This window comes from Hipposideros armiger, unplaced genomic scaffold (assembly GCF_001890085.2).
Source record: "Hipposideros armiger isolate ML-2016 unplaced genomic scaffold, ASM189008v1 scaffold_21, whole genome shotgun sequence".
NCBI classification, from domain to species: domain Eukaryota; kingdom Metazoa; phylum Chordata; class Mammalia; order Chiroptera; family Hipposideridae; genus Hipposideros; species Hipposideros armiger.
The window spans coordinates 2,579,097-2,595,642 of NW_017731371.1; the positions used below are offsets into that span (position 1 = coordinate 2,579,097).

Below are 16,546 nucleotides of genomic sequence, written 5' to 3' on the forward strand. Positions count from 1 at the left end.
CATTCTTTTCATGTCCACAATTTTTTTTAAGAGCCTGGCCAAATATACAATAGTGGATTCATATTAGATTTTGTGGTGCCATTTTAGCACCTCCAGCAGTGTCTGTAAGCCCCCAAACCTTTATCTGTTGCATTTGTCAAGGTATCTTAAATTCCACCCAAAAAGATACAGACCTGTCCCAAAAGCAACTCTGTCTTCCAGGGTCCCTTATTAAAGTACAAATACCCTTCAGAAAGTGACCACCTCAAGACAGCAAATGAGCATGCTGAACAGTGAGTTGGGCTAAAATCCACGGTGTGTAGGAATCGGATTAAAGATAGGGCCATCCGTGGGATAAGAGGGGGAAGATGATCTGGGGATGTCCCGAAAATAGAAGGGAATTACATATTCATCTAGAGGATAGAGTCACTGGAGACATTGTGGGGGAGAAGGGAGATCAAACAAAACCTTACTTCTGCCATTGTATGCTATTTTGGAGGAATAGGTGGTACAAAGGAGTTAGAGAGATTTGCTTATAGTGGCAGCAGAACAAAACATTTTGTGGCAAGGGACCCAGAAACAAAGACTCACAGGCCACCAATTCAGCTGGCTTCAGCACCATGTTTTTGAAACTCTTATAAAAAAATAATAATAATAATTTTAAAAAATGTTTTATATGTTGAAGCTGAACAAAACTTTATTGGCCTGCAACATTGTATACATAGTATTTCTAGAACAATAAATTAGATACCTTTATGAGCTGGGAGAGGGACCCATATAGATAAGAAATATTCCCCATTGATACTTAATACAAGTTTAGATTCCTTGAAGCAACTTCATGTATATATTGAGATTCAAGCCGACATGTTTTAAAATTTATCTATGCTAACTATAAAGGTGACACATTTTCTTTCACCATGTGAAATGAAGAAATTGAAAATGACAATAAAGGTGGGTGGCTGGATGGCTCAGTTGGTTAGATTCATGCTCCTAACAACAAGGTTGCTGGTTCGACTCCTGCCTGGGATGGTGGGCTATGCCCCACCGCAACTAGATTGAAAAACGGCAACTGGACTTGGAGTTGAGCTGCACCCTCCACAACTAAGATTGAAGGACAACAACTTGACTTGGAGCTGATGGGTCCTGGGAAAACACACTGTTCCCCAATAAAGTTGAAAGAAGAAAGAAAGAAAGAAAGACACAGAGAGAGAGAGAGAGAGAGAGAGAGAGAGAGAGAGAGAGAGAGGAAAATAAAAATAAAATACCATTTCACATCCATCCAATAGAAAATAAATGAAAAGCCCAATAACACCAAATGTTGGTCAGGATGCAGAAACAGAAACTCATATACTGCTGGAAAAAGTACATTTTGGAACAACCATTTTGGCAAGACCTAGGAAAACTAAAGATGTATGTACCCTGTCACCCAGAAACTTTGCCACTAGGTTTCCCTAGAGAAACTCTCACACTATTATACCACAGAACACATGCAAAGATGTTTGTTGTAGTGCTTTTTGCAATAGTAAAATAGTGAAAATAATCTATCTTTTCCTTAGTAGGGATAGAGATAAGTTGTGGAATAGCATTGGGTTGTCTGAAAAGTCATGACGTATTTTGCCTGTTTTTCAAAGGTCATTTATTTATATAAAGAACAAAGATCAATTAATGATATATTGCCCGTTTTGTTCAATAATATTTTACCATCTTTCAGTGAGCTTCGTAATTCCTCATTCATTGAAGGACCTGTCTTTATTTGCGAAAAACTGAACAAGGTGCTGATTTACAGCCTCATGTAAACTGAAAGTTATGCCATGCAAGGAGTTTTGAAGAGAGCAAAACAAGTGGAAATCTGATGGCATAAGGTCAGGTGAGCATGGTGGGTGTGGCAACACATCCCATCCAAGCTCCAATAATTTTTGACAGGTGATCAAACTTGTGTGTGGTCTCACATTGTCGTGATGGAACACAACTCCTTTATAATTAACAAGCTCTGGATGTTTCTGGATGATGGATTTGTTCAAACTGTCCAATTGCCAACAGTACACATTCGAATTGATTGTTTGGTTCCTTGGTAGGACCTCAAAAAACACGACACCTTTAAAATCCCACCACACTGAGAACATAACCTTCCTCTGGTGAATGTCTGCTTTCGATGTCATTTGAGGCAAATCGTCACGTTGGGACCAAGACCGTTTGTGCACCACATTGTTGTAAACAATCTACTTCTCATCACCAGTTATCAGTCGCTTCAAAAAAGGATCATTTTTCTCACATTTAATGAGCATATTGCAGATGTTTATACTCACCGTCAAATAAACTTCTTTGAGTTCATGCAGAACCCAAATATTGAGCTTGCTTATGTATCCCAGCTTCTTCAGGTGGTCTTGAATGCTTGAATGATAGATGTTCAATGTTTCTGCAATCTCTCGTGTCGTGTAACATGAGTTTGACTTGACCAATGACTATTTTGTCGTCATCAACCTTGGTGGGCCTTCCTGACAGAGGAGTGTTGTTGAGATCAAAATCACTAGCACAGAATTTCATGAACCACCATTAGCACTGATGTTCTTGTAGAGCATTGTCACCGTAAACTTGATGCAACTTTTCACAAACTTGACACGCGTTCTTCCCTTTATGGAAGTAAAGCAGTAAAATATGGCAAAAATGCACAGTTTGGTCTTCCATCTTTAACTTGTTGTAAAATCTCCAAAAATCAACCAAATCACTCAATCTTTCTTTAGAATGAAGCTAGAACTGTCAGCTGTGAAATAACATAGCAATAACATAGATGCAAATGACTCTAGTACTTCCAAAAATGAACTAGTGCCATCTGTTTCAAACATGTGTCATCATTTTTCCGACAACCCAATATATAGTAGTCAAAATTAATTAACTATATCTACCAATATCAACATGGATAAATATCAAAAAAAATCTTGTTACATATTTTTAAAGGCAAGTTACAAAAGGATATGTACAGTATGACACCATCTAGTTATAACATTAACACACAATATATACAGTAAAACCTTGGATGACGAGTTTTGCTCATTCCGCAAGATGAGCAAACATTTCTAATACATTTTAACTTGGTAAACGAGCAATGTCTTGCAATATGAGTAGTTTGTTTCTGGAATGAGTTATACTCAAAAACCAAGGTATTACTGTATATTGGTTAGGATACATGTATATGTGGTAAAAGTACAACACATACATGATACACAATACTATATTAAATGGATTAATTTAGGCTACCAATGACAGGAACTCAAAAATAATAGTGGCTTAAATAAATTAGAATTTCACTTGTCAAATTAAAGTCCAGGTAAATTGTAATGACAACTTTGTGAGCAAGAAGAAACCAGGGTTCTTCTATCTTATAGCTCCACCATCCTTAACACACAGCTTCTACCTGGTGGCATAAGACAGTTCCTGCCATGATAGCCATGTTCCAGATAGCATAAAGAAGGAAAGGGAGGAAGGACAACCCACCCCACCCCCTTCTTTTAAGGAATCTTCCAGGAAGCTGTGCATACAACTTCTGCCTCAATCCCACTAGCCAGAATTTAGTCACATGTACTGATTTATTCCACAGCAAACATGTGCCAAATTAAAAATCAAGGGTTACTTTTGCAAATGGGAAAGAGATAAGAGTGAGACCAAAGCTATCACCTGTAATGGTGAATTTCTTGTATTTTTTAGAGATTTGAAGCAAATATGACATATTTTTGGCATCTGCTTAATCTTTGTGATGAGTACATAAGTATAAGTTCTATGATTTTTCTTAATTTTTGTTTCTTTGAAATTTTCATGATTTTAAATGTTTTAAGAACAGCATGGAAAATACAGGAAAACAGTAAAGAAGAAAAATCATTGGCCATAGTTCCCCCACATGCCTATATATATCCATACACATTAGAATACCAGCATTAACATTTTGGTGACAGGGACTTCAGTCTTTCTCCAATACATACCGGGGGTGCCAAAAAATTTATACACATGACTTGTATTCATCTTTTGTTATCGGTATATATTTTTACAATTTTAATACAGTTTTTTCCTTTGTTAAAATATGTATACATTTTTTTGGCACCCTCTGTATTTTTACACAGTTGTGTCTTTAATACTTACATATTTTGTAACCTGCTTTTTAACTTATTGTATCATAAGCATTTCCTAAGTCTTCTTAAATTCTTTTAAAATATAATATTTAATGGCGACCAGGTAACCTATCATGAGGCTATCACTTAATTAACCCATGGTTGAACATAAGAAATTTTAAATGAATTTTATATTTATGGACTTTAAGTGTACATATTTTAACTTGTGTTACTTTGTCTCCCGATATTGTGCAAGGTAAAAATAATTATTGGTGCCCCAACTTATTCATAGTTATAATTCATTGCAGAAGTGATTTTTGTTTTTCTAAAAGATTCTTGCTTCCTAATGTGCCCATTCATGTAGTATCTGTCCCAGACAAAGTCTTTGGACTACATTTCTGAAAATCAGCTAAAATCCCCTAAGCCCCAGAAGTTCTTCCTGCATATTTTCCCGACTCTCACAGAAGTTCCACTGATTTCACGTGAATCTCACAGTTCAATAGGAGTCCACAAACATCAGAGAGAGGCACATCAAGGACTCTGGCCCCTTGGAATAGTAAGAGTCCGCAGTGCTCTGCATCCCAATCTCTGCAAGGCCTGAGTGTCTGTATTGGACCCACTTAATCCCATGACTGCCACTGCAGACAAGAGAGGCTTTGAAAACAATATTTTGGTATACTTGGTGACAACGCCGAGGTGCACACTTTTTTAAGAGCTAAATCCAATTCTATCAATGAGGATGATTCTTTTTATCACACTCTCTTCCTCTCATTCTTTCTCTCTCGTGCATTTTTTGAGTAGCTTTCCATTTAGACGATGCATAAAAAATACCTTCTCTAGCCCCCCTATTGGACCTTTTGTCATGTATACTTCCAAGTGGACTTTAGAACCCTACCTAGATACTATCACCATAAACCAGAATGTAGTGATGCGTTTTCAACCAGATGCAAAAAGATATTATTACTACCAATCTTGAAAGAATCTATTTAAGGAAAAACTTTCCAAGTGCCACCAAACTGATTAATTCACTCATTCAACAAATATTTGTTAAGAACCCAATGTGCTCCATTTCTGGTTCCCCAGAAATGCTCAGACTAAATGTGGGAGTTAGATATGTAAATAAATAAGACAATGTAAACCTAAGTTAGGCTAAGTGCAAGGTGCTAAGGGAGCATGAATGAGAGAGAGAGAGAGAGAGAGAGAGAGAGAGAGAGAGAGAGAGAGAGAGAGAGAGAGATTGAGACTGTAAAACAAAGATCTGCCCCTTTTCTCTAATACATATATTATTAATCAGGCCCACTAAGAGAAAGAGACTCACAAGTTCTGCCCAGTAAATCCATGGGAGCCAGTGTCCCTTTCAGGAGCCTCCCTTTTCTTTCTAGTTCCTTTCCCAAATATTCATAACTGACACTCCATCCTCTCATCACCTTTGCTCTGTATAGATTCTAACTGCATGTCCCTTACAACACCATTCTTGGGAGAAAGGGGAGGCCCATCTTCTAGGAAGCCTTCTCTGAGGAGTGTGAACCCCGATCTTCTCAGTCTTACCACTACCACGCCCCCAGCACCCACCGTGGCAGCTTGAAGAAGGATTCCACAAGAGGTGCACAGAACAGACTGGATAAACTCCAATTATGCTTGAGTTATCTTTAGCCAGGTGTTTCTAAGGACATTATAAATGAAGCCCACAGTAAAGACTCAATAAATATTTGTTGAGTGAAAGAAAGAATAAATCAATTATTGTGCTTCCAGCTTCTGCTTAGCAGAGTGCTGAGGATATACTTTCCAAAAAATTGTCAATTGATTTCCTTCTGTGGTGCAAAATTATGAATGTATCAACAGATTTTTTTTCAAACAAGGTGCCCTTTTCCTAATGACTTAGCTGGGTGATTTTTACTTAATGTATTTTCAACTAGATATGGAATGTTTGGCAGAACCTTTTCAGTACTGGTAGTGAGGTCCACCTTCTAATTTTGTGATGATAGATATAAAACTTTTTTAAGAAGACTCTCTAGCCCATTCCAAGGTTCGCAGAAGGTTTGCTCAGGGAAGGAGCCACAGCACTGGAGCCCAGTCTATTCCAAGAATGCATAAAGATCCTGCAGTGTGTTATCTGAGGGTCATTTTCCTTAGGCATAAGGTGCAGCACACTACAAGGCACCCAGAGGATAAGACAGTGTTTCTTAAAACAAAGGGCTACAATTAGCCATTCTTCTCTTCCTCACCTTATAGGCTGAATTGTATCTCCTCAAACTTCTATGTTGAAGTCCCAACCCCCAAATACATCAGAATGTGACTATATTTGGAGACAGAGTCTTTAATAAGGTCATTAAGTTAAAATGAAGTCATTATAGTGGATCCTAATTCAATATGACTGGTGTCCTTATAAGAAAGGACACGAGCATGTACACATAAGTGAGACCACATGAAGACAGAGAAAGATGATGGCCATGTACAATCCAAGGGGAGAGGCTCAAAAGGAGCCAACCCTGCCAACTTTCATCTCAGACTTCCGGCCTCCAGAATGGGGAGAAAATAAATGTCTTTTGTTGAAGCCACGTGGACTGTGGTACTTGGTTATGGCAGCCCTAGCAGACTAATGCATCTCCCATGGACACTTTCCACATGAACTTCACACACCCTGACTCATTATCAATGTTAAAATGATGAGCTGCGGGAGACTTGCCAACAAGTTAAACCCAACAGCATATAAAAATGATATACCAGTGACCTGGAAATTGACATACCTGCCCAAATCAGCTTAACTGCCCTCTCATTATGAACAGCATCACTGGAAAGTAGCTTTCTTCTCTACCCCACCCCTTATTCTCCATCACACCATGTTACTGTTTAGATCCTTCATAGCGTAAGTTGTATCTTGTTTATTATCTGTTTTCTCTAACAAGAATGGAAGCTCCTTGAGGGCAGAGGACCCTCTCTGTATCCCCAGCACCTAGTACAACACCTAACACAAAGGAATAGCTATTTGTTTAATGAATCTACCACTTCTGGTGCTTTCAATCTCCTCAGTGGGTGCAAGCTCCACTTTTGACACATTAACTCAAAAATAGCTTGGTTTTTCTTTTTTGTTTTCCACTCACTGAGCTCTAGAATACCAGGCTAAGAAACCTGGATTTGGCTTCAGAAAAGGAAGCTGAAGCGAAATGACAGCCTTGCTCGAGGTACACTGGTCTGCCTGACAGTGACAGTTCACAATATTTTAAATGATGGAGGCTGGGCGAGGGAGGTAAGCAGGATGGGAGACGCCTCGGAAGAATAATAGAGCATTCAGAAGAGTGTTAAAAATGAAGCATGTGTTATAAATAATAAAACACACCCAACTGTGCATATTAGGTTGTAATTTGATCTCTGGCTTCTTCTGACAGTGATAAACCATTCAAAGCCTCCCTCTCATGGTTTCTGATGGCACACGTGACTATCTCCTCTAAATGGAATGTCTGCCTTATTGTTATTATTACATGCAATCAATTGTTTTCCTGCATGTGTGGAAAACAGACGAGAAGAGCCACATGTTATGAACTAGACAAAGCCGGGTTTTGCTTTAAACTATGTTTAGCCAGTGATGATGAGATTAAAACGTACTTGTCAATGAGGCACGGAGGGGCAACTGGACAAGCGAAGCTTCTGGGTTCCAGGTTACATCATAAATTCAGTCATAAAAGAGAAGTGAAGCACATGGTATGTGGATGTGTTCAGGTCCTGACACTGCACTTTTCTTAATTCCATGTGACTTAGAACAACACTCATTCTGAAAGAGAAGCTGGGTCCTCCAGGTGGCCAGTGGACGACCGGATCAGAGTTTAGACAGCGCTACTCAGGGGTCCGAGCACACACAGTGTGTGGCTCAGAACTTCACTGATGGGCTCTCCAATCTTCAGTGTGTGACGGCCCTACCAGCAGAAATAGCCCTTCCCATGTGTCCCCATCTGATCAAGAGGATTTACTCAAATTCTCTTTTGAAAGCTTTTTTGGAAGAAAGCAGTCTTGCTACTACTTGCTCCACTGTCATCAGGGTTTTCAGCTCCAGCTAAAGCTCACACCTGCTATCTGGCTTGAGCAGGGGTGTCTGTCTCCAGGGGCTTGGAGAATAAACATGAGCTCGCTTTTCCAGCTCATCACCGAATTCAACTATGACTCCCAGGCCCCCTCCTTCTTCCACATACCTGGTTTATTCCCTTGGGGGTAATAGGATGTCTGCTGAAGCTACTGAGTGTGCTGGTCGGTTCTACCCCAAAGCACTTAGCTAAATCAGAGGGAAAGAATCTCGGCTGCCTAAAAATAGCAATGGAAGGGAAGCACTGATTTCTTTTTCCCTCCTTCTTCTAGACACTCTCCCCCCTCCTCACCAGGACCATTCACTTCAGAATGTTTTTCCAGTGAAATCAAGATGAAGGATGGTCAAGTAGAAGAGAAGGGTCAAGAATTAAAGCAGGAAAGGAAGAGTGAGAGGAGAGAAGGAAGACAACAAAGAGAGACAATCTGTGCCCAAAATCCTACACAGGTCAAAACACACATTTCCCATCACTTGGGCCAGTTGGAGACCATTGTTCATCCCACGGTGCCTCCCGACACATACACATAGTTGGTCTTGCAGGAGCAGCACACAGCCAAAGGCATCCAAAAGCATCCTGAAATGGACATCCCAGATGCTCAAGGTCAACCCTTCATGCCACAACAACAGGAAAACTGGACTCCCACTCAAATCTTGGAGTTTCCTAGTTTTCAAATAACTTTCACCAAGAAAAAGGTCTGAAAGTACACACACACACACACACACACACACACACACACACACACACAAATTTTAATAGAGTTTATCTCTGAGGGATGGGGTGAGAATTGGAGGAAGGAACTTTGACATTTTACTTTATGTCCTCTTATAAAAAAGCAGGAGGGTAATAAACAGTTTTTACTTTTCTTGTGTGCTTTCCAAATTCTCCATAAGAAATTATTTGCTTACATAGTTTTTAAATAATTATGCTTTTTAAAAAAGAAAGAGGTGGGGCCGGCCGAGTGGCTCAGCTGGTTAAGAGCTGGCTTGGGACGCCAGCTCTGAGCAGCAGGGCCGCGGTTCAGATCCCACATTGAGGGCCAGTGACACTGCGCCCTCTACGCTAAGATGATGAACAACAGCTCGACCTGGAGCTGGGCTGCTGTGAGTCACTGGCGACTTCGTAGGCTGCAGCGGGGCTGCAGTGGGCTGCCATGAGCTACGTGAGTGGTTGGCAGCCAGCGTGAGCAGCTGGCAGCAGGCGAGAGCTGCCATGAGCGGCTGACTAATGACCGGCGACCGATTGCCTCATCCAGGAAGAGCACAATGATCATACCAACATGGGCCATTGAAGCGACGTCCTCCACAACTAGACTGAAGAACAAAACAGCAATTTGTCTACCTGTCTGTTCCCCTTCCCTGATTCTCCAACACTGTTCCCCTCCCGTAATTCCCCAATAAAATCTTTAAAAAAAAAAAAAAAGAGATGCTTTCACAGGCAGGATCACATTTAATCTCAACAGCCCAGGGAGGTCAGTGGGGTGGATGTGGCTCAGGATTCAGGGTCACTAAGACTTAGGTTATGATCCCTCTTTTTACATCTACCAGATGTGGAGCAAGTGATTGAATCTGTACCCCAGACAGGATAATAATCTCCAGGAGAATTATAGCAGGAGTATAACATATTAACCCTTACAAAAAGGCTTGGCACATGATAAGCACTCAAACATTGGAAGTTATCATCATTAATATAACTAGTATCATCAATCATCATCATCATCATCATCATCATCATCATCATCAACGATGCTACGAGATCAATTCTGGACAATACAGCAACACGGCTGGCAGCCGGCTAAGCCAAAACCAGAACCGAGTTCATTGTGTGGCCACCACATTGCAAGAGGTTAAATAGGATTGTCCATATTGCCCACCCTCAGGAGTTCCAGAGCCCTCTCTGGAATCAGCCTCAGAGAGAAAACTCTGTGAGACCTGTATAGAGGTGGACTTGGGTCTGCCAATCCAACCCACGGACATTTTGGAACAAATAACGCTATCAAAATAATGCTTGAAAGAAATCATATCTGTGCTGGGTGGGCATGGCCAGGGAGAAAGCTTTGAAGAAGAAGTAATGTGCGGCTTGCGGGAGGAGGGTTGTCACTTCGAGGGGTAAAAAGCGTAACTATTGCACTGTGTTGTACAGCTGAAACTAATTCTAAAAAATGTGTATTTCATAATCAAAAATAATTAAAAGAAAAAAAAAGTAATGTTTATGTGGATAGGCCTAAAACTGACTTCCCACTGAAGTTTTTTCAAAGAATTTTGGGTTGCTCATAAAGAGAAAGAACAACAAAAAGTTGTTTGACTATTCCTCCAGCCCGGTCTCTGACTTGGTGTCAAAGCAATTCAAAACTGTACTAGTGTTTCAGTGAACTTGAGGGTTTCCTCCCTTATTTTTATTTTAGACTGTATGATTGACCTTCAGTCTTCTTAAACATCTATGTCAGCATTTAGATTGAGGTCTAAATTATATTTCAAATTTTCTAGGTTTTTTGTTCTACCCTGCAATGGTCTGCAAAGAGGTGGTACATAACCCTGCCTGAAAGCAGACAAGAGCACCGGGAGACAGCAGTGAGGGCTGCGTGGAGACGCATGCCCGTGGACAGGAGAGGTGGGGTCTGCTGCTTGGGTGCACACCTCACCTGGTAACTCTCATTCATTGCAGCCAGTGACAACCCCTGATCTTTGTATGGTGCTGTACCGTTTACAAAGCACCTTCTTGTACTTTATTCCACACTGGCCTCTCAACAATCCCATAAAAAAACAAACATTATTAGCCCCATTTTTCAGCCGAAGAAACTGGAGGCTCAGCAAATTGAAGTGATTTTCTTGAGGCCATAAGGCTAGTAAGGAAAAGACATAGCTTGAACTCCACATTTGGCACCCTTCCCGCTACACCTCAGATGTTGTTTATACCTCTAATTTCAAGCAGAAAAGAGTTTTCTATTTAACCTCTCCACCACCCCTAACATCACCACTGCCATTCCCCCATCCACTTTCCCCTCAGAAACTGCTAAAGCTCAGGTAACGACAAGCCACAGCAAAATCACCCGATGCCTGTTGGAGTTCTGACAATGTTGACCGAGTCCTTGGCAGGCCCTTCTATTTTTGTGATCAATGGTACCGTCGCCAGGAACAAGCTTTGCTGGCGCTGAGCTGATCTCTGCCATGAAAATGCACGTGCAGTGTACACAGTCGTTTATATTCTGAGCACAGAGGATGAAATAATTCTGCACCATGTCCATTTTTGTGCTGTTAAGGCATACGGTTGCTTTGCAAGCAAAACAGTAGATCTTTCATTTGCCAGTGACATTCCACAAAGTGCTTATAATTCAGTGTTAGCTTATCAGCCGTCCAATCTCCCACTCTGGGGAATGTGTCAACCATCAAAAGGAGTGGAGGAGGTGTGCTGCATCTCAATGGCTTTCATTTCATCAGACTTACTTTCTTAAGGGCATTTAATCAATGAGGACAAGTAGTAGGCAGATTTTTAAATAAATGTGTCACTTTAGGTTAATCCACAGCACAGTTGAACGTATTTGTTTACGCGACTCCCAAATATGTCTCTCTGTTGCTCAGCAGAATTGATAATCTGTAAATCAAAACATGTTACAAGTAGTTTTAAACTATCCCCCAAGGAACAGCTTTATTTGACCTGCCTGGATGGGAGATGTCCAGAAGTTTCAGGTACAAGGGTGTTGGATGTCAGAGCTGCTCAGAATGCTTGAGTGAAATGTCAGTTCCATTTACAACAAAGCTTTCTATTCACTCTTATTTCTTTTCATTAGCCAGGTGAATAATGTGCTCAAAAAAAAAAAAAAGAAAAGATGTGTTTGGGATGACAAAGACGGCAAGCTAGAAGCAGAAATGACTGCAGGAATTTTAATTTATTCTTGGGGCTATTATTAAATGCAGGAGTGAATAAAGATGAAAAGTAGACTAGAATGATACTGATGGGGCTTGCATCATTTTGCATTGATTATACCAAGATACTGGCGTCTGTTTATCCTCTTCGCTTTTTGCATCCTTAATGTGGCCCATGCAAACAGAGGAGCTATAATTGCATAAAGTCAGGTCCCATGTCAGATAGAAATTTCTTTTGCCATCCGTTATCAGCTATCGGAACTGTCAAAATATGATTGTCACATCTGCTGGACGCGTATTGGCCAGGTTGTGATGTGAATGCGGTTTTGTTATTTTAGATTGATTTTCTTAATGCTGGCCGTAAGCGTGCCACTGTGCAGGCTCGGGGATATTTTCAGTCCTTTTAACAAAGCTTGAACTGTGTTGACATTTGTCCACAGGCAGCAGTGTCCATTCAGAGCAGGACCTCTGCTGAAGCTTTTTTTGGAAACACTTAAATAATCTTTTTTTTTTTTTTAACAGAGAGTGTTTACCAAATAAGATTGAGACTGTATGATCTTTTTGACGCTGCAGCTAACAAGTTATTAATATTCTGTGGGCTTCAGAGCAAATCTACTTAATGGTTTCAAGAATCATTCGAATCCCAGGCACAGCCTTAACTACAGCTTTGTATAGACAGAAGAGGATATCCAGATCTCTGTGTGTGTGACATTGCAGAGGACACTCGCGGTTGATAAAAGCTCACAGTGTTATGTCTCTTTCCCCATTTCTGTACAGACAGCCAAGGGGAAGCTAGCTTTCTTGGATTGGGGAAGAGTCATTAAACTGCCAGTGCTTGTGAATGAACATCAACAGAAAAGATGATGCCCTTCATCTCATTTTTTTTTTTTACTGAAAAGAACGACATTTAAATAATGTATAATCTCTTTGTAGGCCTGGGAAGGACTCCACGGCTGTTCTGAATGTCGCCTCTGCTTCCATAGGGTGCCAGGACCCCAGAGTTCCTAAGACATTTGGAGAGAGGATCCCAGCCTTAAGTGCACCCATAAACATACATAATAGCCCATTTACAACAGAGTCAAGTCACGATGGATATTCATGTGCCAGCTTGTAGTACCATTCAGCTCTCAATTCTGAGACAAATTAAATTCATTCTTGTGCATCCTGGTGGTAATGTACAATTAGCTTTCAGAAACTATAATATATTTTTCTATCATACGAAATTTGGAAATTTCAAGGATAACCTCTCCGGGTCCCTTAACAGTAATCTGAAGTGTCTTTCTCCAAAGGTACATAAATCAAACCATTTGGTAAACTGTGTTGTCACCTTTTCAACATATCTCCCTGTTAGCTTTAACATCATTATATCCCATTGTGATGAAAATGGACTTTCTGTATCCAGCGATAATGAAAATAGCCACTTGGTGTAGTTTCTGCATGCAATTATCCAGGCTTTGCTCAGACTCTAGAGAAATCTAAGCTAATTGCTTTGGGACTTTTCCTACATTTCCATAAATTCTTTGTTAATTTTTCATGAGAAACTGTTATTGCAGTCACCCTTAAAGTTCCCATTGTATTCAATAATATAAAGCAGTGATTATGGGAAGACGGTGATTTGCTGGTGTCCCCGCCAGAACCAGAACTGAACTCCTTTTGATCCCTGTAAAGTCTCTCAGGTGAGGTGGGGTTTTTTTGTGGTTTTTGTTTTTTTCTTTTTTTTCTCTCTCTTTTTTCCTTTCTTTCTTTTTTCTTTTTTCTTTTTTTGATGCAAGCTTTTCTTCATCTGAGTTTACTCAAAGCCCATCTAAAAGTGGTTCTATGTAGTGCACGACCTTGTCATTACAGGGCATGAATCGAGTTTGCTTTATCTGACAGTTAGCTCTGGAATTGCTTTTATACCTACTCATCAACCCTAAAGACAAAGAGCTCTGTTTTAAGTGATAGAGGAACAAATGAATGAGCCAAGTTTCCCAGGGAATGCTCTGAAATTACTTTAGATGTTACATTTGATTTATTGATTGCTTCAAACCCAGAGTCACCGCTTCTGTAGCTTCCCATAAGCACTGCTGAGGAGCACCTCCGGCACATGACGGAGGTTTTCGGGGACTGTTCTGCCTGATTCTCTCCTTGGAGCTCCCTTGGGTGCAACAGCACAATCTCTGGCACCACTAAGGCAAGCTGACCTTCCCTCTTGTTAGACAGCACTGGATTCAACATGGGCAGACGAACCAAGATCTCAGACATCAGCAAAACAAGACCCAGAGAGCAAGGGGGAGAGGAAAGTTTAGCTTTGGTTAATTTATCCAGAATTCGCCATCAGAATATCTTTTTTAAAAAAGCTCTTTTAATTTCAAAATACATGCCAGGTTAGTGTTTTATACTTTGCATTTAACTTTTATTTCAAATTACATAGGAGATATGTAACAATTCATCAGCCTATAACTCAAGATTTGTGCAGGTTACTGTACGCATGCTATATCTCAACAACAAAAAAATGACATGGAAAGCCCCCTCCTCCCCGCAAGAAAGTCACTCTAACCTTGCCATTGCTTTGGACCTATACAGGCCTTAGTCTTTGTGGGAAGTCAATGAACACTGGGGAAGTTACTCAGCCACTTTCAGCCCACATTGAACTCCAGGTTGGAGGCTTCGGATGGCTGACTTCTAAGAAAAGCTCCTGCATTTTCTACAGTGTATAAACTCTCCTTGAACATCATGAAAAGGAACTTGGCTATATTTAGGGCACACACACAGTGGCTGGAACACTCCTTTTATTGGGGCACACTGGTGGTGAGTACAGCCCTGGCCCTCCCACAGGCAACCTCAGAGTGGGAAGGGAACTAACTCTCCTTGATGTGGGCTCTGTTATCCATAGGTAGCTTTGGCCACCCCACTGTCCATTTGCAAACATGCGTATGTATCAGCATATGACCAAGGGGACCTTATCCAAGTACCAAAACCCCCTGGGGGTCATTCAAATGGTTTCCCTCAAAGGAAACAAAATGAACAAACTTTTGTGCAGGTGGCAATTGAACCTTCTACCTTCTAAAGTCATAAAAGCAAAGTTTTCGCAGCCTTATGTCTTCCAGGCACTTTCCCAAGGGGTGACTATTCATCTCGGTAGGCAGCTCAGTAAATTTGTGTTAAATGAAAACTAAAACAGTAGAGGCATCTGAATGGTTGTTTACAGGGTATCTGAACACTTAACTTGGCACTGAGAAATCCTAAATAGTTCACTAGCCTGGGTGAAGACCATCAAGCCACCACTGGTCCTGGAGATGGTCTAGTTTCTCACAAGTGCCAAGGCACAGACACAGCTTCAACCACACATCTCTCCAAATCACAATGTGCAGTTCCAACTTTTAACCTTCCAGTTATATTGCCATTAAAGCATTCCTCCCAACAGTTCTGTAAACGTTTTCTTTCAGGAATCATTGTCCTTGACTGTGTAAATGTGTGTCAGCTACACAATGTAACAATAAGCGGGTTATGTCATGAAGGATATTACCACAAACAGCAAGGCCAGGCTCTGACGTCACAATTCTTAGCAATTTGTATTTGAAAAGTAAAAATGGATGAGTTTGGAAGTACTCTGACTCAGAAATAAGGAAAAGCTGGTTATTGAGCAGGAAGATTTTTTCCTTCCCGATGAAGTTCGTTCACATGGAGCAGTTACTTGCACATCAACATTCCCTCATGTAATCCTCCCAACAATGTGATGTAAGAAACATATTCCTGCTCTTTCTCTTCAACAAGGACACAGCGATGCAGATCTTTGTGAAGCTGCCCGACTGGCAACACCATCACCCTTGAGGTTAAGCTCCGTGACACATCGGGAACATGAAAGCCAACATCCAAGACAAGAAGGGCATCCCGCCTGACCAGCAGCATCTGATTTTGCAGATAAACAGCAGAAGATGGCTAAACTCGCTCTCTCAGACAAAAACACTCAGAAAGAGTCCACCCTGCACTTGGGGCTTGGCCTAAGAGACAGCATCATCGACCCTCGCCACAGCCAGCTCACCCAGAAATATAACTGCTACCAGATGATGGAGTGTTATGCTCACCTGCCATCCTGTGCTGTCAACTGCTGCAACAAGTGTGGTTACTCCCACAACATGAGCCCCAAGAAAGTCAAATACGACCCCTCCACTGCCTCCTTCTCCCACAGGGCAGCCTCCACCTGAACCCTGTGGCTCTGGGGCCTCCAAAAAGCTCCCCTTTCCCTGAAAAGAAGAAGACAAAGGAGGAAGAGGAGAAAAGAGCAGGAAAGGGGAGGGGAAGACGGAGAAGCACACCGGCAGAAGCAGCGATATGATCCCCATTTTACAGGCGAAGAAACTGAAGCTCAGGGAGGTCAAAGACCTTGCCCAAGGTAACACAGTAAGTAACAGAGTCAGGAAGGCTCCCAGTCTCCTCTCTCCAAAACTCCTTTCATTTCTACCATGCCGCATTCAAGACCAGTTCATCCATGCTAGGAGATGAAGTGCCACCATTACAACACCCCTGTCTCATCATATTTGACCTACAG

General features: G+C 41.2%; 1 pseudogene; it reads left to right on the forward strand.

Annotated features, from left to right (window-relative positions):
* Positions 1-15,780: 15,780 nt before the first annotated feature.
* On the forward strand, positions 15,781-16,202 carry LOC109379027 (ubiquitin-like; annotated as a pseudogene).
* The last annotated feature ends 344 nt before the right edge of the window (positions 16,203-16,546 follow it).